The following is a 26,444-nucleotide window of genomic DNA, read 5'->3' on the forward strand; positions in this document are numbered from 1 at the left end:
AGGCATTCCTATGCTAAGCAGGCCTCCCTACCGTGGGACACCTGGAGGACTGGCTTGTCTCTGGCCACATCTTGTAGCAGCCGTTAGGTAAGCCGGACAGTCCTGGGTTTTATGAAACTTTTACAGTCTGGGAAACCCATTTTAAGAAGAGTAACACAAGGTGGATGGGGTGGCAGACTGCTGTAATCCCAGCCACTCTGGGAGGTGGAGGTAGGAGGATCTCTGTTCCAGACCAGAGGGAAAAGTTAGCAGGAGACCTTAACTGGGAAGCAAGCTGGAAAAGCAAAGGACAGGCGTGTGGCCGTGGCTCACAGGAGCGCCAAGCTTGCTATGAAGACACAATTAAGTCCAGCGCCTTGGTGGGGCCTGTGTGAAGAAGGATCCCAGCGCTCATTGCAACTTGGTGAATCACCCTGCAGGTGGGTGACACATTGTCACTACAGTTTTCAACCCTTTGCAGAGATGGAAGCAAACTTACTCAAGGAAGTCACCAGCCCAAGGTCATTTAGGTAGAAAGGACAAAGCTGGGACTCAAACCCATGCCTCACTCCCCAGGCTACACAGAACGACCTCATACACATGCCACCCTACACATGCCATCTACCCATGTTGCACCCCATTGCAGCTGTCCCACCAATGCCCACCCCCCCCAAGGTCAGTGAGGACGGCCTTTGCTCCAGGACAGTCTGCAGTGCTCCCTCCCCAAGGCTCAAGCCCAGGAGGCCTTCCTTTAGTGATGGCAATCACAGCTCAGGGGTGGGGATGGGGGGGGTTGGGGGGGTTTCCAACCCTCTGCCTCCCACAGCAGGAAGCTGCTCCTTCCAAGGGACCTGTGAGGTGATGAGCGCCCTGGGGTGGCACTGGGCTGTCTTTGGCCTGGTTCCACCCTCTACAAGGCACAAAGCCGTTAATTAACCTACAGGTTCCTAGGCCTCCCCAGAACCTGAGCCAGGATATACATCTAAAGCACAAAGCTGACAACCCCTGAAACAGGAGCCAAAAAGGGCCCAATGTGGCTCCCCAAAGCCTTCCGGGGAGGGGAACTCACTTCCCCTAAGTCTGGCGGGTCTGGGACTGCTGATCTTATTGGATGCTCACAAAACTCCTGAGGAGTAGGGAGGACTGTTGTCCCATTTTACAGATAGGAAAATCTGAGGCACGAGAAGACAAAATGACGTGCAGGGAAGGGGAGGCTGGACGGGAACGTGGCGTGCAGAGCTGCATAGTTCCCATGCCCCTAGCTTCTTCCTCCCTTGTCCAGGCCAGGCAGCAAGACTGAGCCATCGCCCCACAGAGCGTCACCTGCGAGAATGAGAGTTTACATCCTGGCATGTGAGTGACTTCAAGAAGTCAGACATGTTCCAGAGCGACTACAGGGATTACAAGCCTGGCTCTGCCACAAAATTAAGTGACAGTCCCCATGAAAGCCACATCAGGCAGGCCTCTACTCCCCTGCATCTTTGGATCCCTTGGCCGGTGTGGTGTGTGTTTGCGGATTTGGGCGTATTTGCTTCTGGTAAATCTTTGCCTTTGACCTTCCTCTGTATGCAGTTCTGTGAGAAAGGAAGAGGCCAGGTGGTACAAAGCAGACCAGAACTGGGTCTGGCACCGCAGGCCAGCCTGGCTCCCTGGGTTATCTGCAGGGCTCTGTCACCACGCTTGCCCCAGCCAACACTCTGGGCAAACACAAGCCTAGTTCATCCAGGAGCCAGGGAGGTTTCTGGTGGGGAAAGACCAGAGGGGCCACCTGGGGCAGAGGGTGCCGGCTGTTGGGATGCAGAGGCAGAACCAGGGGCTATCTGCGAAGTCAGGCAGCCTTGCAGGTAGAGAGCGTCCCATCGGGGACATAGTCTAGGATGGACTGGGGTGGAAGGTGGGTTGTGCGGGCAGTGCTGTACTGAGAGAATTGAGAATTGACTAGGTAACTTGGAGGTCTTTTTACTTTTTTTGGAGGAGGGATGTGCTGCAGATGGAACCCAGAGCCTCACACATGCTAGGCAAGCGCTCTACCCTGAGCTACCCTCGCCCCCAGCCTGGGGTCTTTTTCAGTGTTGAGACCCTGAGATCTTCTATTCCTTATGTAACTGATCAGCCTGAGTGGACCCCAGGGAAATTGACAGAGAGGGAAGGCACCCGGAACCCACAAACCCCAGAGAGGCACCCAGGAGTCCAAGTCAAGCCCCCAGGCTTTCATTTTCCAACAGCACTGCTGCTTCTCAGTGTTCACATATGCTCCTTTCTCTCTCAGTCATTTTATTTTAATTCATTCATTCATTCATTCTTTTTTTTGTGGTACTAGGACTTGAACTCAGGGCCTTCACCTTGAGCCACTCCACCAGCCCTTTTTTGTGAAGGGGTTTTTAGAGATAGGGTCTGGTGAAGTATTTGCCTGGGCTGGCTTCGAACCATGATCCTTCAGAACTCTGCCTTGCTAGGATTACAGGAGTGAGCCACCAGCACCAGGCTCTTGCAGTCATTTTAAAATCTGTCAACCTTTTGTTATGTCACTAGCAATAAAATCAATAATAATCGATCAACAATCAATAACCCACACCATCTGTCACATCGACAGCATTTACTGAGCCAGGCTCTGTTTAACACTTTACTTATACATGCATGTCATCCCCACAGCAGTCCTGAGAAAGGCTTCATGCTGACCTGCACTCCCATTTTGCAGATGAGAACACTGAGTTTAAGGCTCCAGACAGAGGGAGGCGGGCCTCTGTCTCCACTTCACATGCCACAGAGCCCAGGGGAGGAAGTCACTAGGAAGCCAGGAGGCGACTCCTGCACGGTCTCTGGGGATACAGTGGGCAGAGGCCTGAGGTCTCTGTCACCTGGCTCCGCAACTCCTTCCCCTTCACTCCCACCCCTTGACACCTTGCCTGAGAGGTGCCAGGTCTGTCTCAGAAGAAGACCCAGCTGGGAGAGGCAGGGCCAGGAAGCAGCACACAGCCCCCGGCACCAGGGCTGCTTCTGTTCTGGGTAGTGGCTTGGGGCAGAACCCAGAAAAGGATGTGGGGCAGCTCACCCAACCTCCTTATTTTACCAGGGAAATGGGTACTGGAGAAGGGAAGCGACATCTGAAGGTCACTGCCATTTTTGAGCCTCCCCATGGCCTCCTCTGACCACACCCCCACATCCCACTCCTCCAAATATTTAAAGAACTTCAGAGTAGCAGCGTAATGCTCAGGCAGTGTGAGTAAAGGAATGAAAGAAGTGGTGACCACGTGCCAGGCAGTGCCAGGCAATCTGCGAGGTGATGGCTTTCTCACCTGTAAAACAGAGGTGATAAGACTGCTCCTGCCGACCTCCTGGAAAGGGGTCAAGGTTAAAGGTGACCCTGGGCTCGTAACTGCACTTCATAAACTAGAAGACATCACTGGCGTTCTCTTGGAATGTTGAGCAGAGAAATTAGAAGAAAGCTTTTGAAGGCTCCCACCAGGGACCCGGAACAGCACTTAGCATCTGGAAGCCTCCAGTCCCAGACATTAGGATCAGTGCTAGGACAGTCCGGGCCGCCGGCTCACTCACTCATCCATTCACCTGGAACCATGTGTGAGCATCTGCTGTGGGTGGTGTCAGGAGCTCATCAGCTCTGGACCAAGGCTGCCCAGGCCCAAGTTCAAGCTTGGCGTCCATACTCGCCAGTGACTTCTCAGAGCCTCAGGGTCTGGTCTAGAACACCAACCTAGGGCCTTTCAAGGCAAGCACGTCCCACTGAGCTATATCCCCAGCTCCAGAGGTTTTTCTCTTATCACTCGTCCAAGTACTAACCAGGCCGGACTCTGCTTAGCTTCCGAGATCAGATGAGATCGGGTGTGTTCAGGGTGGTGTGGCCGTAGACAGGTGTTTCTCTTATCAATCTAGAGGAATCGAGGTCCAGGATCCTCTGTCTAGCCCATTCTTCTGGTTAAAGATGGCTACTGCCCCTTCCCCGTTATTTTCCATGTGTGTTAGGGGGAACAAGGAAGTGGGGACTTGGCTAGCAAAGATGCCTCCTGGCTTTTGGACAAGCCTCTGAGAGGTGGACTCCACCCCTCCTGGGGTGGCAGGGGTTCTTACACTCCATGGAGAAATCTGTGAGGCAAGGCCCCTAATGTCATCTGTGCCTTCTCCTCATTTTGAAGGCAAGTTGCAAGGTGCATGTCATGACTTGTGTCCTATTGGTCAGTCCTGATCACGTGATCACATTGCAGCCGCAAGGGAGGCTGGGAAATGTAGTGCCTTAGTCTGGGTACTGTGTGCCTCATTAGAACCAGTAAGGGAGTGCTCTATTATCAAAGGGGAGATGGCAGAATGGGTGCTGGGCAACAGTTGGAAGCGTGAGCCACATGGGATCAGGGAGACCCTTAGCACAAACCCAGGGGTGTAGACGATGCTCAGGAAATGGGAGCTGCCATTATTGGCATTAAGGGATGAAGTCCTTTGCCCTGTTTTGAGGGACATGGAGCCACTGTGACCTGAGTTAGGGGCTGCTCTGGCTGCTCTGTGTGGGCTCCACCCTGTGCCCTGCGTCCTCTAGGCGTTCTGGAAAAGCAACAGACCCCAGCCCACCCCCTCAGGGCCCTCAGCCCAGTGCAGGAAGACCTCAGACACCCCCTCCTCCCTTCAAAGAAAAACCAGGAGGAGTCATTCAGCAACCCTGTCCTGCAGCTGCCTCCATGGAGCATAGAGACCTCCGAGGCCCCAGGGGAAGGACAGGGTCCACCTGTCCCCTCAGGGTCCCAGAGGCAGACTTCTTTGCCGGCTCCCGCCCGAAGCTCAGAATGTTCCTAACTAGATACTCCTGTCAGAGAACCTGTGGGTGACAGAAAGGAGGAACAAGACTTCCAGCGTGTCCCCGTGAGCCGGAGGATCTCTGCCCTACAGACACTGGCTTCTGGGTCAGGAGCTGAAATCCGCATCAAACAGGTGTTGGCTCTGGCTTTGCAGCATGTGGGCCTTGGTGTCTCCAAAAGTAATGGAAAGGAGAGGGACATCCATGTCCACCCCAGCAGAGAGATTCATCAAATGACCCAAGCAAGGTGCCGGGGGGAGAGGAGCTGTTCAGGGAGCAGTGCGTGCCCCAATCTGACTTGTCACTATTATTTTCTTTAATCCCTTCCATGTACCTTGACTTTCTGCCTCCTGTGCACACCCCCCAGCTGGCAATGGCCTCCTACCCAGCATTTTGCACCTTTCTGGAATCCCTTGAAATTTGGCAGGTCCCTGCATAGCCTCTGCATTCCAGCCTTCTCCTGCCCAGTCCCGGCTGCAATCAGGAAGAATGAATGAATGAATGAATGGGTGAATGAGTGAATGCCCAAATGAATGAACCGATAGATGAGCAAGTAAGGTGCTTTGCTGGCAGCCCAAGGACAATACGTGATTAAGTTTATAGACCTGGAGACACTCAGATTTGAATCTCGCCTCCGATTTACTGGCTGGGTGACCTGGAGCCACACTCTTCTCAATGAGCCTCAGCTTCCTCACCTGCAAAATGGGCCATCAGCACCATCACAGCTTGTGGCAGGGAGCCGATGAGATTACGGGGCATGGTGCAGATGCCGACCCTCTAGCACCTGGTCTGTGTTCAGTGAGCACCAGCTATGGCAGTGGTCTTAGCCATTGTCAATATTTCCCTGGAAACCATGCTGGGGGTTGCTCTGTACTGTGATGTCAAAGTGCCCAGACTGAGCTACTACTGCAAAGGCCAGAAATCGTTGATACAAGTTTTTGTTCATTCACTCCTCCATGTGCAAGGTCAATCAACAAACATTTCCTGCTTGTCTTCAGCGCTGGCCCGGGCTGGATGCCTGTGGTTGGAGGTACAAGGAGCATCCTGAGCAGGACAGACACCTCCACATCCACCCTCTGTGGGGCAAGGGGAAGTGACTGAGACCCTCTGATCACATCCTGTCGCCGCCCTTACTGGTCCATCTGTGTCCTTTTCCTGTGCCTCTTTCATCCTGGCCCAGGAAGGTCTCTGCGCCACACCCTGCCCCGCCCCAGCCAGTTCCTGCCCTCTGACACCTGTTTCCTCTCATCCCTTTGTCAACAGGCTCTTGGGATTCTCTGAACCTTTGCTGACCCCTTCACTGGGCTAGGGCCAAAGCCCGTGTTGCCTGGGATGCTGTCCTGGGAGGCAGATGGATTCAGGCTCCATTAGTCTGTCCCTTCATTCACTCATTCATTCTCAGGTCCCCCTCTCTGGGAGCCACAGAGGAAGCAAAACCGTCTTTGTCCTTGAGGGGCTGCAGCCTGAGGGCCGGCAGCCCACCCCACACCTAGGGGCTCGCCCACTATTCCCACAGTGGAAGTGATCCAAGGAGACGAGCCAGGAGCACTGGACAGGGAGTCACCTCTGGCAAAGTGCCTGTATTTCTGAGCCTTTGTTCCACATCCCATCAATAAGGTGACTGGAGAGACCTGGAGGCATTGCTCACTAAAGTCCTCCAAGGTCAGAGGTGACAGATGGATTGTGGAGCCAGGGTATGGCCTGCACTGGCTTCCTGTGCCCGGGAAAGCATCCCTCGGCCCTGGCAGGCTGGAGGCTAGAGGGGCAGGGAGCCCAGGTGGAACACGCATGGGCCGTCAGCAAGTGAACCGGGTCTTAACTTCTGGATTCAAGTCTGTTCCTTTTATCTTGCCCGGGACCTCCTCAGCTGGCTCAGCACAGGGGCTCGTCAACACTGTCAAGGGGCTGCCATTTGCCCAAATCTAAATGGAGTGCTTGGTGTTAGGCCTGAGCCTGGAGGATCTTCACCCTGTAAAGCAGATCACCATTCTTCCCACTTTACAGGTGAGGAGACGCGGGTGCGATGCAAAAGTTCGCCCAGGACCCCGCAGCTTGGAGACAGCCAAGTGGGTGGAGCCCTGCTAGCCTGACTTCAGCCTCAAACCCCGCCGGGTGGTGACAATGAATGGATGGCACAGGAAGAGAACCCGCACTTCCATGGCCTGGCCTCTAGTTCCAGTTGGTGGCTTCACCCCTTCCTCCCAGAGTGGGGGAAAAAGTCCACCTGCCACCGGAAGTCCCTCAGAGGACAATGAATGGTTTCACACCCTCTCTGGGGACTCCTGAGGTCCCAGGAGGGCTGGCATCATCTCTCTTAAGTCGTTTGAGAGTTTCTCGGTGGCCTTTGAAGGAGAGGTGAAGAGTCCGACCTTTCTCCCAGTTCTTGGACGGATGGACTTCTATGAAGCCCTCAACACCCTGCTCAGTTGCCCCCTCAAACTCTGAGCCCATTTGTGCAACTATAACGGAATGCCACGGACAGGGGAACTGTAAACAATAGAAGTTTATTTGGTTCGTGGTTCTGGAGGCCAGGAAGTCCAGGATGGGGCGGAAAGGTGGGGGGACATCTGGTGACAGCCTTCTTACTGCATCACAACATGCAAGACAGCGTGTGAGAGAAGGATGGGACAGGAGGTTAAACAAACCCACTCCCATGGCCAGCCATCATAAGGGCAAAGCCCGAGACCTGACCGCATTGGGGACTGTTTCAGCACAAGAACTTGGTCACTCCCAGTGACCTCCTGAGGACATCTCGGCCAGTCCCCTCTCGGTGCCTCCCTTCCTCACCTCCACTTGTGAGAGTCACCCAGCTTGTTCCCTGATAAGACAGTGACACCAGCTCCTTCCTTCCAGCATTTTCTTTGTGCCAGGCTCATGCCGAGCGCACAACACAGCTCACTGGCCCTGGGCCCTCTTTGCAGACCAGTCCATTAAGGCACAGGAGCACGGGGTGACTTGTCCAGTGACACATGAGTGCCCTTGGGGCAGCTTGTCTGGGCCGCCCCGGAATTCTTCCTGGCTCTTAAACGCACCCTTTCTGCCTCCTAGGTGTTCCCACCTGTTGTTCCACCCCTCCCCAGCTCTAGGACAGCATCGCTCTCACCTCCAAACCTTCGCACCCAGCCTGGCCCTGTCGCAAAAGTACCGTATGAATGGGTGAAGAGCCCATTTCCCCAGGTGCTTATGGCTGACCCTTCTGCCCCCAGTGTGCAGCTCCTCCACCCTCCCTGCTTCCCTCCCTCTGTGCACGTCTCTATTTCCCACTGATTTGGGTCCTGCTGGGTGGCAAAGACCAGCAGCCCTGCCACCCCTCCACCCAGACCCGCTGTGTCAGAGGGAGCAACGTCTCTGGGCTTCTCCTTCTTTTCATGAAGAGTCCGCAGCCCACCTCTCCTCTCTCTTGTGACTTTCAGAGCGAGGACCAAGCCATGGGTCGGTGGGGGGAGGGAGAAGTGCCTTTCCTGTTTCTGGGGCTGGCAGGTTCTGCGAGGTTGAGACCATGTCCCCAGGAGCAATCCTTCCAGCCACGGAGGATGGCCTGGGCCTCGCGGCCTCTCTTCCTCACTGCAGGTACTGAGGGGTTGTCCCTGGGGCCAGCTTGGGTTGAGAAAGGGTCCCATCCTAGGCTACAGACCCTCCCCCGTTTGGGCAGCCTGGGCACCATGAGCAATGGTGGTGGCTCCTGTGCGATGGAGGAAGCAAGCGCCTCTCCCTCCTGCACGCCAGGCCTGCTCTGGCCTTGCTCTAGCTTTAGCCCAACCACCGAGCAAGTGGCAGCCTGGCTTCATCCCCACGTTGCAGGTGGGGGAACAACCCAGAGAGGCCAGGCCAGGGAGGGCAGAGCTCCCAGGAGTGGAGGAAAGGGTTGGGACAGGCCACACAGCAGGGAAGACCAGGCCCGCCACGACACCTGGACCCCAGGATGCATGTAGGGTGGAACCGGCCATGACCACCCCTGCAGGGTGTGTACGTGTGTGCACACCTGCACGCACAGGTGGACTGTGTGTGCACACGTACTCATGTGTACACATGTACACTGTGGGTGAGGAAGACTTTGCAGCTGTGTGCCTGTGTGTTACGTGGGCAGTGTGCATGAGACCGTGCATGCCTGTGCGCCATATATGGGGGAGGATGGGCGGTGCTGGGTGCCTGTGTGAGACACACAGGTGAATACACGGTGAGCAAGGGACACAGTGTCCACCCTTGGGGAGCTTCCTGAAGGGCGATGGTGAGGTGGCTCAGGTGAAGGCAGAGGTGAGGATGTGGCCTGGGTCAGGCCCAGGTGACGTCCAAATTCGACCTGAGGATCAATAGGAGATCTGGGAAAGGTGCCCAGCCGTGGGAACGAGTGCCAAGGCCTGGGGGAAGAGGTGACGGTGTAGGAAACAGCTCTTAAGAGCAGGAGTGAGGGGCCAGCTATTCGAGGTGACCTTGGCGGGGTGATGGGGGCAGGGCTGTGTGCACCCCCTGACTGTGAGCCTCCCCAAGAGGAGGGCTGGGGAAGGGGAGATGGAAGCAGGAGGCCCCAGGATGTGAGGGTCAGGGAGAGCTGGTCAAGCTGTGCTGGGGAGGCCATGGGGACGGGACAGTGGGGTGGCCATAGGGAGGCAGAGGGGACAGATTTGGTGGCAGCATCAATAGGACCTGCTACAGCTGGGTGTGGGATAAGGGGTCCCAATGATCTGGAGTTGAGACAGCTTCGCTCTTGGAGGCAAGGAACAGAGAGGTGAGGAGGACCTGGGCTGAGGGAGAAGCCAGCCACAGTCTGCAGGATCCAGCCAGGGCCACAGGGGCCCTGACTGATCCTCATTCCCCGTGATGGCTGGAGCCCTGCAGTGTTGACTCAGCTGCGCAGGCCCTCTGGGGCTGGTGGTCTGTCTGGCAGTCTGTCTGTCTCAAGGAGGAGATGATGTAAGGAGTGAGAATGGGGGGCCCAGGCAGAGGGAACACCAGGCTCCTGGGCTTCACCTGGGTGATCCATCCTGGGAGCAGACAGCGGAGGCTTTTGCCCTCTCCTGGCTTCTGACCATGCCCAGGGCCCTGGGACTTGGGCCCCAGGACTGCCAGCTGTCTACCTGCAGGTCCTCTGCCCACCAGAGCCCTGCATTTACATCCAGAATGGCTCCCTGGGGACCCAAAGAGGGCAGCTGTAGGGACAGGACTGGACTATGAGGTAACCAGGCCCCGCGGGAGGCCAGGCTGCAGCAATGACCTCTATCCATGCATTGCCCACCCCTCGCCTTTCCCTCACCTACTTGTCCAGTCAAATCTACGCTCTAAGTCTTTTCAAATTTGCCCATCCCCCTCTACCACCCTAGTGCAGCCTCCTGCCCCACCCCCCTTTATCTCTGGACATCTACAGTAGCTGCCTCTGGTCTTTCTGCATCTACCTTTGCCCCTGCAATCCCTTTTCATCAGGACAGACAGATATTTCTGAATGTGCCACTCCCTGCCTAAAACTTTCCATGGCTCCCCATTACTCTCAGTGAGACATTGAAAATAAAATGTTCAAGAGCCTGGAATGACCCCACCCACACTCACCTCTACCTCTCAGTGCCACTTGCCCTGCTTTTCTGAAACTGAACACTTTTTGATTGTTTGACTTAGCTCTGCTTTATTCTCACCACTGGGCCCTTACATGAGCTGGGTGCCAGAAGCAATGGCACACTCTCTGCTCCACTGCTTCCTACTCAAGTTTTAGGTCTCAGGCCAGACCTCCTCTCCTGGAGGCTTTTTCTGCCCCCTTGCCTGACAATAGGTTGGGTCAAAGGTCTCCTCCTAGCTCCCACAGGCTCCTGGGGCCAGTGAGGTCAGGATGGTGGCTTCAAGCTCCCCCATCCCAGCCCTGTCTCCCCTCCCATGGCTCCACGGGACTTTTAAGGGGGTAATGGCAGGATGACCAGAGCCCTCTGTTCCTGCAAAGGCTTCTGGGTCTCAACTTAGGTCTTTACCTCCCCTCCCACACACAGCTCTGCTACAGGAAAGGAATGGGGAGGTGTCTGCTGCCTGGCCCAGCCCCAGGGGACAGTCCTCCTCATGACCGCTGTGTGACCAGGCCTGCCCTGACTCTGGCATGAGGTGCGGACTGGCTGAGCCCCCCCCTGGCCTGCTCCTCGTGGGAATGTCTGAGGTCAACCCCATGGCCCCTTGGAGCAAAGGGTGAAAACCTGTCTGTCTGGTTGAGCTGTTCACAGTTAATGGGCAAAACCAACCACGGCTCAGAAAAGCAGGAAAGTGGCAATGACTGTGCTGAACTTGACGTCTTAGACTGAAGCCTGGGGCGGGGCAGGAGGTCTGAGCACCTGCTGTGCACACCTGGGGCCCACACCTGCCCCCTACAGAGGAAGTCAGCTCCTTGTCCCATGAAAGCCCTGCTTTGTCCCTCCATCCCCCCTGTCGTGGCCATGCACTCAGCCTCCGGAGGTATTTCTGGGTGTCTGATGTGTGCCAGGTGTGGAGGCTCAGAGGGGCGGGGCTGCAGGTGCTGCCCCCAGGAGGCCCCAGGTGGCTGGGTGAGCTACAAACAAAGGGGTTGGGGAAACCTGGGCCCCCATCACTGAGCGCTGGGCCATGCCCTGAGAGGGACCACGACCCCCACTTGCCAGATGGGAACTCTGAGGCCCAGAAGAAGTGAATGGCATGATGTGTGAGCAGGGAAGTCACAGCTGCACAGGCTCCAGATTGTCACCTCCAGCTTGGCCCATGTCATATCACATGACATGGCTTGTCTGTGACCTCCTTAATGCCTCTGTTTTAGCCACAAAGACTCTGCCTGTGGATCCTGGGAGGTCCCACATCCCCACCAGCCACAGGCCCTTTGCACATGCCTGGACCTCTCTTCCCCATGCCGGGTCAGAGTAGGTACCCATGAGGATGCAAATAGGGCCCAATTCTCCCTTATTGGCCCAGGAAGTGGCCAGGCCTGGCATGGAGCAGGGACTGCTTTGGTCATTTCTAAGCCATGAGTGAGTGTATCAGGACAGTGTAAAGCAGGACACATTTTACAGCCCAGCGAGGGACAGGCAGGTGCCACAATCCTGTTCTTCTCTGTCCTGAATGGGCACCCACTGTTTACTTGGCACGAGTCGAGTGTCTTGTGTCAACAATCTTTTTTTTTTTTTTGGTGAGACCGGGGATTGAACTCAGGGCTTTGTACTTGCAAAGCTGGCCCTCTGTCCCTTGATCAACGCCTCCAGTCCATTTTGCTCTGATTATTTTGGAGATGGGGGTCTCGTGAACTATTTGCTCGGGCTAGCCACGAACCTCAATCCTCCAGATCTCAGCCTCCCAAATAGCTAAGATTACAGGTATGAGACACCAGCTTGGTTCCCTCCTAATGTCACCTTCATGTGAGGCCTGGAGAAGTGAGGACCTACCCTGTGTTGTTTAGTCAGTGAGAGAAGGAATTCGTTTTTCCAATTGATTGAGGTATCCAGGGCACTCAGTGACGACAATGTTTAAATTACAGTTTAATGAGGGTGGCACATGTCCATACCATAAAACTATCACTGTCATCAAGTCAAGGGACAAACCCACCCTGCCCCAGCAGCTACCTGGAGTCCCTCTGTCACCCTTCCAGCCCCCAATGTCACAGGCAACTCCTGTGCTACTGTCTGCTTCCCAGATTCCGTTGTGGTTTTGGAGTTTTCTGAAAACGGGAGACCAGGGATGTGACCCTTGGTGTGTTCCTTTCCCTGGCTTCCTTGCTTTGGGGACTCCTCCCTGGTGGTGCTCCAGGGTTCCTTTCTCTGTTCTGGGCTGCACTCCCCTGCAGGGAGGCATGGAACTGGTGCCACTGGGTTGTTTACAGGGTTTGCTTTTCTAAAAAGGTGTTGCGAACATCTGAGTCTGTGTGGGTGCCACTTTCCCTTTCTTTGGGACAAAGGCCTAGGAGTTGATTGGCTCCGGGGTAGGTCAATGTATGGTGGGTTTTTTGTTTTGTTTTGTTTTTTGGTGGTACTAGTGTTTGAACTCAGGGCCTCACTCTTGCTAGGCAGGTGCTTTTACCTCTTGAGCCCTCCGCCAGTCCTTTGGTTTTTTTGCTGGTACTGAGGATGGAACCCAGGGCCTCCACCCTAGACAAGTGCTTTGTCCCTGAGTTACACCTCCAGCCCCAAAAGGTGCTAAGTGAGTGGCCTCACTATTTCACTTGGGACCAGCCATGGAAGAAGGTCCCTCTGGGGCTGGCGATCGGAACCCTGGTCCTCACTGCAAGCGACACCTGCTAGATGCTGTCCTAGCTGTCCTAGCTCCGGAGGCTGCTGGGGATGGGGGTGGGGGAAGCCTCTTGGAGCACCGGCTGCTGGCTTCAGGGTCAGGTGCACAGTGGAGGGGGGGAGTCTGCGCCCAAGGAGCGCAGGCCAGGCCCTCTGCGACCTTTGTATCTGGCTGGGTCTCCCAGGCCGGTGACAGCGGCTGGGGGAGGGGGCAAGGAGGAGCAGAGGGTCGCACTGGGCTCCTGGCGAGTGTGCCAGTCGCGCCCCGCCGGGAAGCAGCGCCTCCCTTGCAGCTCGGGGGAGAAAGGAGGAAGCGGGCAGAACGCAGGCGGAGGGGGAGCCGGGAAGCGGAGAGAAGCCGCCAAACCCGGGAGGCGCGACCCTCCCCTCGCACACCGGCCGGGGCGGGGGAGCTGCGGGAGTCTTCATTAAAACCGCAACCCGGAGCCCGGCCCGCGGCGCGCACAGCCCGGCTGCAGGCGGCCTCCCGCGCACCGGGGCCCGCGCCGGCTCCAGCCGCCCGCGGCCGACCTCGCGCGTCCTCAAAGCCAGCCTGTCCCACTTCCCCCGCCGGTTGCTACAGCAACTGAGCTCTGAGTAATCAGCTGCTCGGTGACCTTTCTTCCCCCGGAGAGAGGGAGGAGGGAGGGGAGGGAGGGGAGCGGAGAGGCTGGAGGGAGAGGGGAGGGGATGGAGGGGGAGGGAAGGAGGGAGGAGGGGGAGAAGGGAGGGAGGGGGGAGGAGGGAGAGATGGAGAGGAGGAGGGGAGGAAGGAGGGGAGGTGCGGGAGGGAGGAGGAGCAGGGGGAGGCTGAGCTGCTGGTCAAAGCTGTAAAAACACCGCAGCTGGGGTCTGGGGGCTTTGCGGGGAGGAGCTGGCAGCCAGAAGGCGGGAGAGAGGAGGGGGCAGCTGGCAGCGCCACGGCGGGGGAGGGGAGGCTGCGGCGGGGGTGTGGGGGGGAAGCCCAGGGAACGGATCTGGACAGCTTCTTCTCCAACCCCTCCAGGTCGCTCCCATCCTCTACCTCCACTTGGAGAGGTGAGGGGACTAAGAGAAAGTCAAGTCCCAGGCTGCTCTGGGGCTCACCAGCGGCCCTGACCTCCCCATTCCCCAGATGGTGCAACCGAGGGGATGGTGGGGAGGCTGGACCGCAGTCTGTGGACTCAAGGCTTGGCCCTTCCCCCAGCTGTGACTAGGAGATGACTGGAAGAAAAGACCTGGGTGCACTCAGCTCTCCCCGTGCCTGACCCTCCGCCTCAGTTCCTCAGGTTGTAAAGCATGGGTCCCCAGGGCATAGAACACCTGGTCAGCACCAGGTATGGACTGGAAATTCTTTTAGCATAGCAGAAGCAGGGGGAGGAGGATGTGAGGGCCAGAGCTGGAGATGTGGGGAAGGGGCTGACAACAGAGGAAGCCTCTGTAGAAGGCTGGGGCAGCCAGGGGACTGGGGATGGTAGGACCTGGCTTGGCCAATTTCCAGCCAAACCTTTCCTAGTACCTCACTTCTACTCCAGTGCCTAGGATGGGTGCCAGCACCAGGCCTATCACTCACTGGCCCTGGGGACCCACCAGCCTGGTTTACCAGACAAGCCAGTCCCCAAGTCACAGCCGAGTCCACAGAGTGAAGGAGGGAAGACAGATGGAGGAGGTGCCATTTTAACCAGAGTCTGTGGCAGCTGAGGAAAGAGAGAAAGGTATGTAGGACTGAGGGTCTGGGACCTTGCATTGCTGCCACCCTTGCCCTTCAGTCCCCACCCCCTCCACCGGGTACCTCTCCTAAGCTCAGGTCCAAAAGGGCACCAGACCTAACATATCTGTCATTTGGGCTGCCTAATCTCCTGTGGTACCCTTGGGCCAGCCAGGGGCTCTGGGGTCCCTGAGGCATGCTAGGCCTTGACCCCAGTTCAGCACTCTGTGGGCTCTAAAATGCCTCTGGACGTTGTCAACAGTCAACACTTGCAGCTTTCCCTGTCAGCTGACATCACCCAGCCTTCTGGAATCAAACCAGGTGGCTGGCGACAGGGACACACACCACAAAGCCTACAGGTAACAGGCCCAATCTTCTCCAGTGAGGAATCCAAGATTCAGAGAGATGAAGTAGCTCCAGGGTCACCTGGCTGCTAAGAGGAAGCCCTGGCCCTGAGAGTCTCCACCAAAGTGCATATAATACCCTTCGGCCACAAAGTGACCACACACAGCTGGCAGCTGGGACTAAGGCTGCCTGTACCCTAGGGTTCCTGACTCCCTGGGGCCTTCCCCAGGGAAGTGACCTGGCTTCTTAGCACAAGGAACCCTCGCTGTACAACAAGGGTGGCTGTTTGGTTCAGGACTGAGATAACATGGCAAGAACAGCCATCTACCCACCCATCCACCCATCCATCCACCCGCTCATCCATCTATCCATTCATCCATCCGCCCATCCAACAGCCAACCCATTGACTCACTCACCCACCTTGCTACCCATGACCCCATTCACCCATCCATCTTCCTCTCTACATATGCATTCACTCATCCATCCATCCATCCACTCATTTATCCTCTACCCATCATACCAACACCCCACCCACTCACCCACTTACCTGTCCATCCATCCAGTCAGCCATCACTCATCTGTCCATGTTTCCGTCCAATAGCCATCCATCCATCCATTCTTCTTTTATTCATTCTGAGCCTCATCCCTATACCTCTTGGTTTGGAACGTGCTTCTGTGAGCTGGATGCCAATCCTGTCTCCTCAGTGGATGTGCACCATCCCTGCCCCTGCTTTGACACATCAGATCCACCTGGTCCCACTGAGGCTACAGCACCAGCTTAGAGGTCCAGGCTGCCCCTCTTCTCAGTGGGAACTGGCCTCTGGCTTCTCTTTATCCTTTCCTTTCCTGGGTCATCCATTTCCCTACCTAGGTATTTCAGGCCCAAGAGAAATTGCCACAAAAATACAGAAGACTAAGCCACCAACCCACACCCAGAGCCTTCCTACCCTGCAAAGGGACACCAATCACCAGAGGGTGGGGTCATGCCTTGGGCGGCAGAGGCTGCCATGGTTTGGGCCAAAGACGCCCAGTCTTGAGATACAACTCAGCTAGACAAGTTTGATGAGAAATGAGAAATGGGGTAATGGTCTCTGACCCAAGGCTGGAGGGGAATCCTGGAGGCTTCACAAGAGGTGACAGCCTTCCATCTTTCTCCTCCATCAAATGTCAAAGGGACCCAGAGAGGCATGGGTAGAGGAAAGAGGGCAAGGCAGCAGGCATCCCCCATCACTGAGGATTGAACTCAGGGCCTCATTCTTGCTGGGCAAGCACTGCACCACTTGAGCCATGCCCCCAGTCTTTTTGCTTTATTTTTCAGAGAGGGTGTCACTAACTTTTCTGGGATTGACCTGCAACTGGGATCTTCCTCCTTCTACTTCCTGAGTAACTGGGATTACAGGTGTGTACTACAACACGTAGCCTCTGTGTCATACTGGATCCTCTCGACTCCCTACCCTGGCATTCAATTCCAGTGCACATTTCACTGACTAGAAAGCTGAGGCTGGGAGAAAGCCACTAACTTTCCCAAGGTCACACAGCTCTCACATGAAAATCTGATACACAAGCCTGGGCTGTTGGGTCTGACTTCAAAGTTTGGAGCCTTTGCTTCCCCACCCTAAATGTCTTCCCTCAAGGTGATGGGGAGACAGTGCCAGTCAGCATTCTTCTCCTTCAGGGGTGCTTTGGAAGTTCCTGAATTCATTCTATTAACAAATATTTATCAGTGCCCCAGACAGGCTCTGCCCTGACCTCTTGGGGTGCTGGGAGGGGCCAGCCTCAACTGGCAAAGTCCTGCTTTCCCAGGGTTTAAGAATAAGTCCAGGTTCTGCCCAGGCGCAAAGTGTGGGGTACGCAAGCTTGGGAGCTGCTGGGAAGGCGGCAGGCAGAGCTGTCAGCTTGGAGCTCTGAGCGCTCAGCTCCCTCATCAGCATGGGGCCCCAGCCTCCCGCTTAAACATTGCCCGGGGCGCTCTCTTAAAGATGCTAACGTGGCTGCTGACATTTGGGAGATCCTGGCAGCCGATCAAACCCGAGCTGAAAATCGGAGCAGCCGGGTGGGGTGGGCACCAGGCGGCAGGGACCCAGGCTGCCTGAGCCTTTTGGGGCAAGGACAACAGGGCTGGGAGCCGGTCTTGGTTAAAGCTGGGGTTCCAGCCCGGCATAGCACATCTGGGTACCTGCTCTCTGCTGGATGCACACAGGCAAAGGGGAGGAGAAGAAGGGAGGGAAAAAGGGAGAGGAAGAGGAGAGGAAGGCAGAAGGCAAGAAAGGAAATGGGAGGAAAATGACCTGTGCAGAGGCCACTCGATCTTCCCACTTGGTCCCAGACACCAGTGCCATCACCCAGCAACCCCATCACAGGGTGAAGAGTTACGGATGGATGGAGCGAGGTGGAAGGTGGAAAAGGGTTCTGGAAGGCACAGCTCTGGCTCAGCGCCTAGAGCTGGATCGTGTTCCAAGTAGGAAGGAGAGTGCCCTGAGGAACAGGGGCAGAGGAAGGGGCAGGGCACAGGAGCCTCTCCCTGGGCACCATCGGCCTTCTGCAAACTTCCATGTGCTGAGTCAACCTTGTCTCCCATTTCATCAGTTGCCTTTCTGCCTGCTCCTCCACCCCACCATCCATCTGCCTCCCCGCTCACCCACCTGCCCATCACCGCTCCAATCTGCCCCTTCGGTGCTCTTCCACTTGCCTGTCTCCCTTCTGCTCTCCCATCCATCCACCCAGCTATCCCCCACCCTCACCCATCTCCCCGTCTTCCAGACCCCACCCATTCGTCCATTCATCCACCCACCCTAATACCTCCCCATGCTGCCCCTGGGCAGAGTGGGTGATAGGGTAAGCCCACCAGATCTAGGGGCATCAGGGATGCAGGGAGGGACAGTGGAAGCTACAGAAGGCCATCTCCCACCCTCCAGCTGTCTCCCACTGACCCCTCAAACAGGTTCCACTCAGCTCCCACAGGGTCTCCCTTGGGCCTCCAAGGTCCCCCACAGAGCCCTATAGGGCCCCCTCTCTGGCTTCTTTGGGCCAAGGCTGTACTCTCTGTCTACGTCTGCCCAATGGAACCGGTCCAAAGTTCAACGTATCCAAGAGACAAAAAACATGTATTCCTCCAAAACCATGCCCTCTCCTCTTGGGGACTTGGGTGTCATCTTCATCCCTTCCTCTGTCTCCAACTCCTGAACTGCATCCAGCAATCACCCAGTCTGTTGACTCCACTTCCATTCTACTTCACATATGCCCATCGCTGCCTCTTGCTTGGCTCCAGGCTATGTACCCAGTGCAGCCAGAAGGGACTTCCTGAAATATAACCGTGACCACTCTGCTCTCTACTTCACCCTTTCATGGCTCTCCATTGTCCTTTGGATAAGATCTTAATTCCCCGCCATTATCTGTGTCACCTTGCCCAGGCTGCCCGATGTTGACTTCTTGGGGCTCTGGGCTCACCCCTCTAAGGTAGGAGATCCACCAAGTTCATTCTGTGCATACCGCATCTCCAAAGCCACGCTCCTGGCTCCAACTGCTGGACCGTCTTGGCCAAAAGCCTAGAAAAGTCCTGTGCCTTCAACCCCCTGCTCACGCCTCTGCCTGTGACTCCACTTAGACCCCACGATGTTCTGTCACTGTGAGCCAGGGGTGATTCCATGCCCTCCACACCAGGGCCAATATCTGGTCAGCCCCCCCTAGGAAGGAAAAATATTGTTATAGCTACAAGAATATTCTAGTACCCCCACACTCCCTTCCCAGGGCTGACCATTTCCATTTGGTGTTTGTGCCTTAGACCAAAACCAACTGCTCAGCCTCTTCTCTGCCTACAAAACATTTTTACTCATTTTATGGCCACAAAAATTTCCTTCCTGTCCTCACATTCACAGGAAAGAGAGCCCTGGCCCTGACTCAGAATTGTATTCTAGCTGGAGGCATCCTCTCCATGGTGAGATGGCTCCAGGAAAAGGGTTTATCTGTTCCCTGACCTTGAGCTGGAGCTGAGGCAGCTAGAAAGACCAGAGGCAGAAGTAAGGAGGGATCGCCACTAAACTGTGGCTTCAACCCTGTGCTCGTCCTGAGAGACCCCAGGGTGCCCTGAGGGAGCAGTGGGTGATGGGGAAGAGGCAGGCCAGGCTGTGCGTGTGAACCCAGATGCAAGCTGCAGGTCCGGCTTTGTCCTCCATGGGCCAGAGGCTATGCTCTGTGCTCTGCTGCACCCCAGGATCCCCTGGATACGGTGCAGACCAGACATTCAAGAGCCAATGTGGCTGTCACAGACTCCCACACTACTTGAAGGGTGTCAGTCCCCAGCCTGGCCCACAATGGGCTTCCTAATGAAGGACAGTGGCACCCGCCACAAAGGAGGGCTGGGCATAGTCGCTCACTGCTATAATCCCAGCTATGCAGTAGGCATAGGTAGGAGGATTGTGGTCCAAGGCTGGATAACTGCTAGACCCTACCTGAAAAATAACTAAAGCATAAACGATTAGGGCTGTGGGCTCAAGTGGTAGAGCACCTGCCTAGCGAGGGTGAGTTCAAACCCCAGTACCTACAAAAATGAAAAAAGTAAAGGGGCCCTCTTGGAGAGACCTACCTTCCTTCTTCCTCCTGGGAGACATGTAACCCACACACATATTGAGCACCTTCTGTTTGCCAGTGTCCTCTCCCACAATGAGGTAAACAAAGCAGGACTGTATCTTCACCAAAGGAACCTCATCGTGATTGCAGTATTGAGAAAGATGGAGATAACAAACCCCCCTTTCTGCCCCCTCCATATTCTGAGGGGCTGATCCCCGCCTGGTGATCCCTCTAAGACTACTGTGTGAGCCTGGGCCTTTCTCACAATGGACAGGTAGGGACGACCTTAGCTCCCCAGAAATTCACAGAGCAGGCACTTCGAGTGCTGGTTCAGTTCTTTGGGATGGAGGCTCCTGCTAGAATGCCCCAGATCAAAGCAAGGCCCCAGTGATTTAAATCCTCCTCCAAAAGTAACTGGAGTGAATTCCTGACCCCCAGCAATGGCTCTACCAGCTGCCTTGTCTTCTTTCTGGGATATTTAGTTTATAAAATATACAAGGGCCAGACTCTTCCCGCCCCCACTCCAGGTGCAGCCAGGGGCTGGAGGCCCGGGCTCTGGAGCCAGGGTCCAAGTCAAACCCCAGCTGTGACGTTTGATGAGCCACCTGACCCTGTACTACCAAAGTGTGGACCAAGGATTGGTGCTAGTCCCCACACTGTTGACCAAGATAGGTGTGGAAACAGAGAATCAGCATTTAGGAACTGTCACCAAGACATGTCACTGCCTACCTGCGGTGTGACTGTGTGTTGTAAGTGTCTCCCTCCTGGGAGATTAAAAATCATATTTTGTTTTTTAAAAACTGGTTTGCAGTGCTGGGGATGGAACCCAGGCATCCTGAATGCTAGGTAAGTGCTCTGCCACTGGGTCAGCCTGGGAAACACATTCTTGGGGGTTTTTGTTGCTATTGTTTTAGGTTTTTTGTTTGTTTGGTTTTGTGCTACTGGGGTTTGAACCCAGGGCCTTACACTTGCTAGGCAGATGCTTTACCACTTGAGCCACACTCCCAGCTGTTTTGTTTTTTTGTTTTTTTTTTTTTGAACCAGAGTATAGCTCAGGCTGGCCTCGAATTCGGGACCTTCCTGCTTCAGCTACCTGAGAGCTGGGATTACAGGCACGTACCATCATGCCTGGCTTGGAAAACATGTTCTTACAGTTCCTGCCCTGCAGACTGTTTGAGAGATGTGGACTTTCCTTACTTGGTGCCTCAATTTCCTCATCAGTACAGTGGGAAGAAGGACAGCTCTGACTTTGTCATACCCTGGGAGCGGAAGGCTCTGGAGGCTGGTGGGTATCCCAATCTCACTGAGTGTCACTCACACGTCAGTGTCACTGAGATTAGCTCAGCATGATCACTCAGGTTCTCCTTGGAGGGCTGGGGAGGCAGAGGGAGCGAGTCCCAGGTGCTGTGTCCTCCTATCCCCTCCAGTTTCCATGGCTTTTAGTCAATCTTCAAGAATGGACTGCCTCTGTGACTGCATCCAGACCCTTGGGTTTCCAAAGGGCCACCGAGAACATTGTCTACTCAACAAATACCAGTCACGTGGGAGGCGCGGAGCTCAGCGGCTAAGAGTTTTGGAGCATGGAAGCCCTCGTTCAAATCTTGCCTCTGCCACTATTTGCTGAGTGCCATGGGGCAAGTCGCTTAACCTCTCTGAGGCACAGGTGATATTTCCAGGTGATGGCTAAGAGGAGTCCTGAGGTCAGGCCTCAGCCTGGGACTGGGACTTGGCAGACAGCCTGCACACACCTGCAGAGCCCGACTACACTGGTACCCAGTATACCTGGGGCCAAAGGGACAGCTGTGGTGACCACTCTGCAGTCGGCGAGTCCTGTGGCCTGGAGGTTACTTCCAGAAAAATAAAAAATAAAAAAGAATGAATTTAGGGCTTTAAAATTGGAGAACGGAGCAATGTGTGGAAACAGAAAGGCTTGTAAAGATGGCTTTGTATTCTGCAGAACAGGGCGGCTGGCTAAGGCCCTTTTCTGGACCGTGCTGTTCCTCTCAGAGGGAAAGGAAGCAGGCTGCCGCCCACGTGATGCTCTTGAAGCTTCTCCTTTGAACAGCCTGCTGACTTCCGCTCTGATTCACTGGCTGAGGCACGTCCAGGGCCCAGCCTGATGGAGGACAGGCACCCCCTGCCCGGGTATCACATGGTAATGGCTGATTCTCACTGGGAGGACAGCCAGTAATGGGGAACAATGACAGTCTACTGCTGCCTGCCATCTTGGGAGAATGTGTTGACACCTGTCTCTTGCACAGATGTGCTGAATTACAGATGGCTGTAAACTCTTGGTCATTCCTCCCATCCAGACATGGGGCTCCCCTTCCTTTCGATCTGGGCTGACCCAGGCCTGGCTCCACACAGCAGGACATAGAAGAATCCATGCCGTGTGATTTCCCATGAGGAAACCCGCCATAGTGTGGAGAAGCTGGGAGAGCCAAGAGGCCTGAGACAGAGCACCTGTGTGCCAGATACATGAAGATCACCTATGTGGCCTTTCAGCCCAGCCACCTGCTAAACAAGCACCCTGCCAGTGACCCGTGGGAGACCCGTGGGGTGTTTCTGGTCTCAAACACTATTAGGTTCTAAGAGATGCCCACGTTTGTATGTCAAAGCCCTAGACCCTGGTACCCAGAATGTAACTCATTAGGTGACAAGGTGACAGGTGAGTAGGTTAAAATGAGGCTGTTAGGCTGAACCTAAGCCAGGAAGACTGGTGTCTTTGTAAGAAGAAATTTGGACAGAGAGAGACAGCAGGCCTGCGCGCCCACCAAAAATAAAACAAAGTAGTTGTGAGGACACAGTGAGGAAGTGGCTGTCTGTAAGCCTGTGAGAGGCCTCAGTAGAGACCCACCCTGGGGACACCTTGATCTTGGACTTCCGGCCTCTGGAACTGGCAGAAGAGATTGAAGCTTCCAGATCTGGGAAATCCATTACGGCGGCCCGGCATCTCAGGCACAGGTCCATGCACTGCGGGTCAGAACCAGACAACCCAAGAATGGCGAAGGGCAGGTGGCAGGTGGTGACATCTGTCCACCCCGCAAAGCCAAGGAACTGGGGAGCTCTGACTGCTCCTCGGGCTCCTGTTCTCCATGACCCTTGGGACCTCCTCTGGGAGGTCATCCTTCTCTATTAACCCCCAGACACATTCATTGGATGGGGACCCTGGAGAAGAGGTCTGCTGGGGACTGCACAGTTTTTGTGGCCCATCCTCTGCCTGTTGGGGCCAAGAGGCAGTTCAGAAGACAAAAACCATAGGTGGCCACAGTTTGGACAGGGCCCTCTGCACTGAGTTCACTCCCAGCTCAGTCAGCTTCCTTCTGTTTCCATCAGCAACTTACTAAAGAAACACCCAAGCTTTTTGGGACTTAACTTTTGGGAACTTGAGCTTCTCAGAGGTTTTTCTTCCTTTTTTTTTTTTTTTTGCGGTGCTGGGGATTGAACCCAGGCCCTTGTGCATGCCAGGTGAGCACCCTACCTCTGAGCTGCACTCCCACCCCAATGGAGGTTTCAACAAGGGGTGTGGTGGCCACCCCTGGCACGCCCTTTACCGTAGACAGAGTCCTAGCTGGACCCTCGCACAGACAGTGTCTTAGTTCTTTAGCTCTCTTGTTTTTTTACTTGAGTCTAGGATATTCTTTATTGTCTGTCCATGGATTAGAGGCCCTACAGAAAGCTTAGCGTTCAGAATTAGGCTTCTTCAACAATACATTTCTGGGGACATAGACAAAGTTAAATTTAAAACTCTTATCCGCTCCAAGATCCTATCATGTGTTCCAAACGCAAATATGTCAGAAGTTTTGCTAAAATGTCACTTATCGCTTGAATTTTGTAGAAGCAACTGACTGCCAGCAGGGCAGGGGCTGTCTGTTTTGCCTCCTTGTCACACAAAGTGCAGGATTCCACAAACCTGGTGGGGCCTCTCACCGCAGTTGTCTGGATGGTGAACTTCGGGGTGAGGGTCGGTGGCCCTACCCTCTTCCAGTGGGACAAGGTGCTTGCCCAGCTGGAGGCACAGGAGTGCTGATGTTTCTCTTTCATCGCGCACAGGAAAGAAGCAGCTGCATCAGAATTTCTGGGTCTCCTCCTCCCTTTCCTCCTTGCTTAGAAGCAGCTCAAGCCCTTAGGAAACACAGCGGAGAGTGTGCTGAGCAAGGCACTGCAGATCTGGCAGCACCCACAGCAGAAACTCACTGCTACAGTTTTGGAGGCTGGAATGCCAAAACCAGGTGTCAGCAGGCCGTGTTAGTGCTGAGAGGGACAGACGTGTTCCAGGCCTTGCTCCTGTGTCTTCACATCTTCCTCAGCACAGGTGTATGTCCAGGTTTCCTCTTCCTGTAAGGATCCCAATGAAGCCAGGTACAGTGGCTCATGTCTATAATCCTAGCTTCTGGGGTGGCAAAGATTAGGAGGATCGCAGTTCAAACTTTTTGCTTAGGCAAAAAGTTTGCAAGACCAATAAAAAGCTGAGCGTGGTGGTGCACACCTGTCATCCCAGCTACCCAGGAAGGGTAAACAGGAGGATCAGGATCCAAGGCCAGACAGGGCATAAATTCGAGACCCTATCTGAAAGATAACCAACACAAAAATGGCTGGGGGCACAGCTCACATGGCAGAGCACTTCCCTAGCAAGTGCAAGACCCTGAGTTTAAATCCCAGTTCAGCCCAAACCAAAAAGGACTCCAATCCTATTGGGTTAGGGCTGGCCCATGTGACTTCATTGCAGTTTACTCACCTCTTTTAAGACCGTGTCTCCAAATCAGGCCGTGTTGTGATATGCTGACGGTGATTTCGTGGAGGGAACAACAACCCATAGCATGCAATAAAGGACAACCACGCATGCTGGATGTTTCTGTTCCCAAGCTCTGTAGCTAAAGCCACAAGTACCCGCCTTGCACGTATCATAGCCAAGAGGCTTACCAAGTACTTCCCACTGCAGAGCATGAGTTCCCATCTTTCCTGCCTTCAGTAACTGTTTCCTTGTCACCTGTCACCTGCCCTAGAGTCCTTGATGTGTACTTGTTGTTGTAACCCACTGTTTCTAGGTACCAGTTTCTGTATTGGTCAGCTTTTGCTAGGCTATACTGCATAACAAACATCCCCTGAATGTCAGCAGATTACCGTGGTAAAGGTTTACTTGCATTTAGGTGACAGTTTGGCTGCCATTCTGCCCACCACTCTGCTTCACAGGCCATCTTTATTCAGGGATCCAGGCTAAAGGCAGAGACCCTACAGAGAACATGTCTACCCAAAAGAAAGGACCAGAGGGCTGGCCGCTTCCGCTGGGCACTGCCACACAGTCCCTCTACTCACATTTCATTGGTTGGAGCAAGTCTCGTGGGCAAATGTGATGTCAGAGGGTGTGGAGCCCAGGACAGGGAGGCATCACCTTTTCAGGGAATTACTGGGAACAGTGCACCATCTTCCACCGTAGTTACCCCGGGCCCAGGTTTACCTGTGCAGGGCCTCGGGGGCAGCTTCACACCCTTGGCTCAGGGACGGCTCACTGTGGTTCCGTTATACAGGTGAGAAGACTGAGGCCTGGAAGGGAGAAGAGAAAGTCTCTGAGCATGCTGTGTGAACACCCTGGAGGTCCACGCGGGCGTGGGGACTTCTCATTCCAGCACTTTCTCAAAGGCCGTGAGAGAGAAGAGAATGTGGGGTGCACACGCTTAGCGGGTTCTTGTCTGCGTGTGGGGGAGCGCATGGAGGCAGCCACATGGCCGCACACCTGCCAGGTGTTGAAGATCACATCCACCCTCAAGCTCGGCCCCGCATCGCCCCCTCCCCTGTGAGTCTAGGCTGAATGCCAGGGAGGCCAGGAGGCCAGGAGGCCAGAAGGCCAGGAGGTAGAGCCAGCTGCTCTTGGTGCACTCCTCCCCCGACAGCACCCCCCCTGCCCCCACTCCAAGTGCCTGGGGAGGGGAGGGCATTCCTCAGTCCTCTGCTGCTGCGTGTTCCCATTTGTGTCAGTGGGGGAGGGGAGGGGCTCAATCTTAGGCCCTTTTTAAAATTATTCTCATTTTACAGATGGGGAAACTGAGGCCCAAGGAGGTTAAGGTCATATAGTAAGGGGTGACAAACCCAGCAAGGGAGGGCTGGACACCAAGGCCCCAAACAGACATGCATTCAAGGGGACCAGGTGGGGCCAGATGGGGCAGTGGTTAGAGCCCTACTAGGCAGGTCACATGGCCGCACACTCTGTCCTTGACAGAGATTCTCAAGAAGAGGGACATAGTCCAGGGGCGTGAGATAGCAGGACAGAGTGCCAGGCAGGGGACAGGGGCACCTGTACAGAGGGTGGTGAGAGAAGGACACGGCACTTTGCACACACACATGCACACACACATCGCACACCAGCACAGACTCTTACTTTCAACACCCAACTGAGAGAAGGTCTTTTGCACCTCAGGTGCTTGGAAATGTCAGTAGTAGGAGCAATAATAAAAGTGACAACGATGACCACAGCCTTCCCCAGGACCTTGTGGTGCGTCAGGAGACTTGTGGGTAAGCCCTATCCAAACCCCCATTTACAGATTGGGAAACTGAGGCTTTGAGCAGTTGGAGTTGAGCCCCCTGGGAACGTACGAATGACCCAGTAAGAGCAGAGTCCTGTCCACACTCCCTCAGGCCTAGACCCCAGCCAGACCCGGCCCCACCAAGGTGCCATTGCAGGCTCCAGGGCCAACTAGAGAGGGGAAGGGTTGAGGAGGATATCACAGACCGCATCGAGAAAGGAAGCTGGGGAGCTCTGGCTGTCTCCTGTTCCCTGAGGGCCCCCAGGTGGCTAGGTAGGGGCTTCCTCCCTGTGGGACTGGGGGTTGTTTCCCTGGGGCTCCGTTCTCCC

The 26,444-nt window shown here is 55.1% G+C and overlaps 1 long non-coding RNA gene across 5 annotated transcripts; it reads left to right on the plus strand.

The window, feature by feature from the left end:
• Window positions 1-13,932: 13,932 nt before the first annotated feature.
• Window positions 13,933-26,030, plus strand: LOC109693446 (uncharacterized). Of its 5 annotated transcripts, none has more exons than XR_012440747.1 (6): window positions 13,933-14,034; window positions 14,183-14,312; window positions 14,511-14,690; window positions 16,347-16,427; window positions 20,639-20,879; window positions 21,022-23,041. It is a non-coding gene; the product is annotated as an uncharacterized lncRNA (long non-coding RNA). The 5 variants fall into 5 exon arrangements; XR_012440748.1 differs by having other exon boundaries at window positions 14,183-14,264; XR_012440746.1 differs by lacking the exon at window positions 21,022-23,041 and adding exons at window positions 23,648-23,909; window positions 25,123-26,030 and having other exon boundaries at window positions 13,958-14,264.
• Window positions 26,031-26,444: the final 414 nt, after the last annotated feature.

This window comes from Castor canadensis, chromosome 13 (genome assembly GCF_047511655.1).
Source record: "Castor canadensis chromosome 13, mCasCan1.hap1v2, whole genome shotgun sequence".
NCBI classification, from domain to species: Eukaryota; Metazoa; Chordata; class Mammalia; order Rodentia; family Castoridae; genus Castor; species Castor canadensis.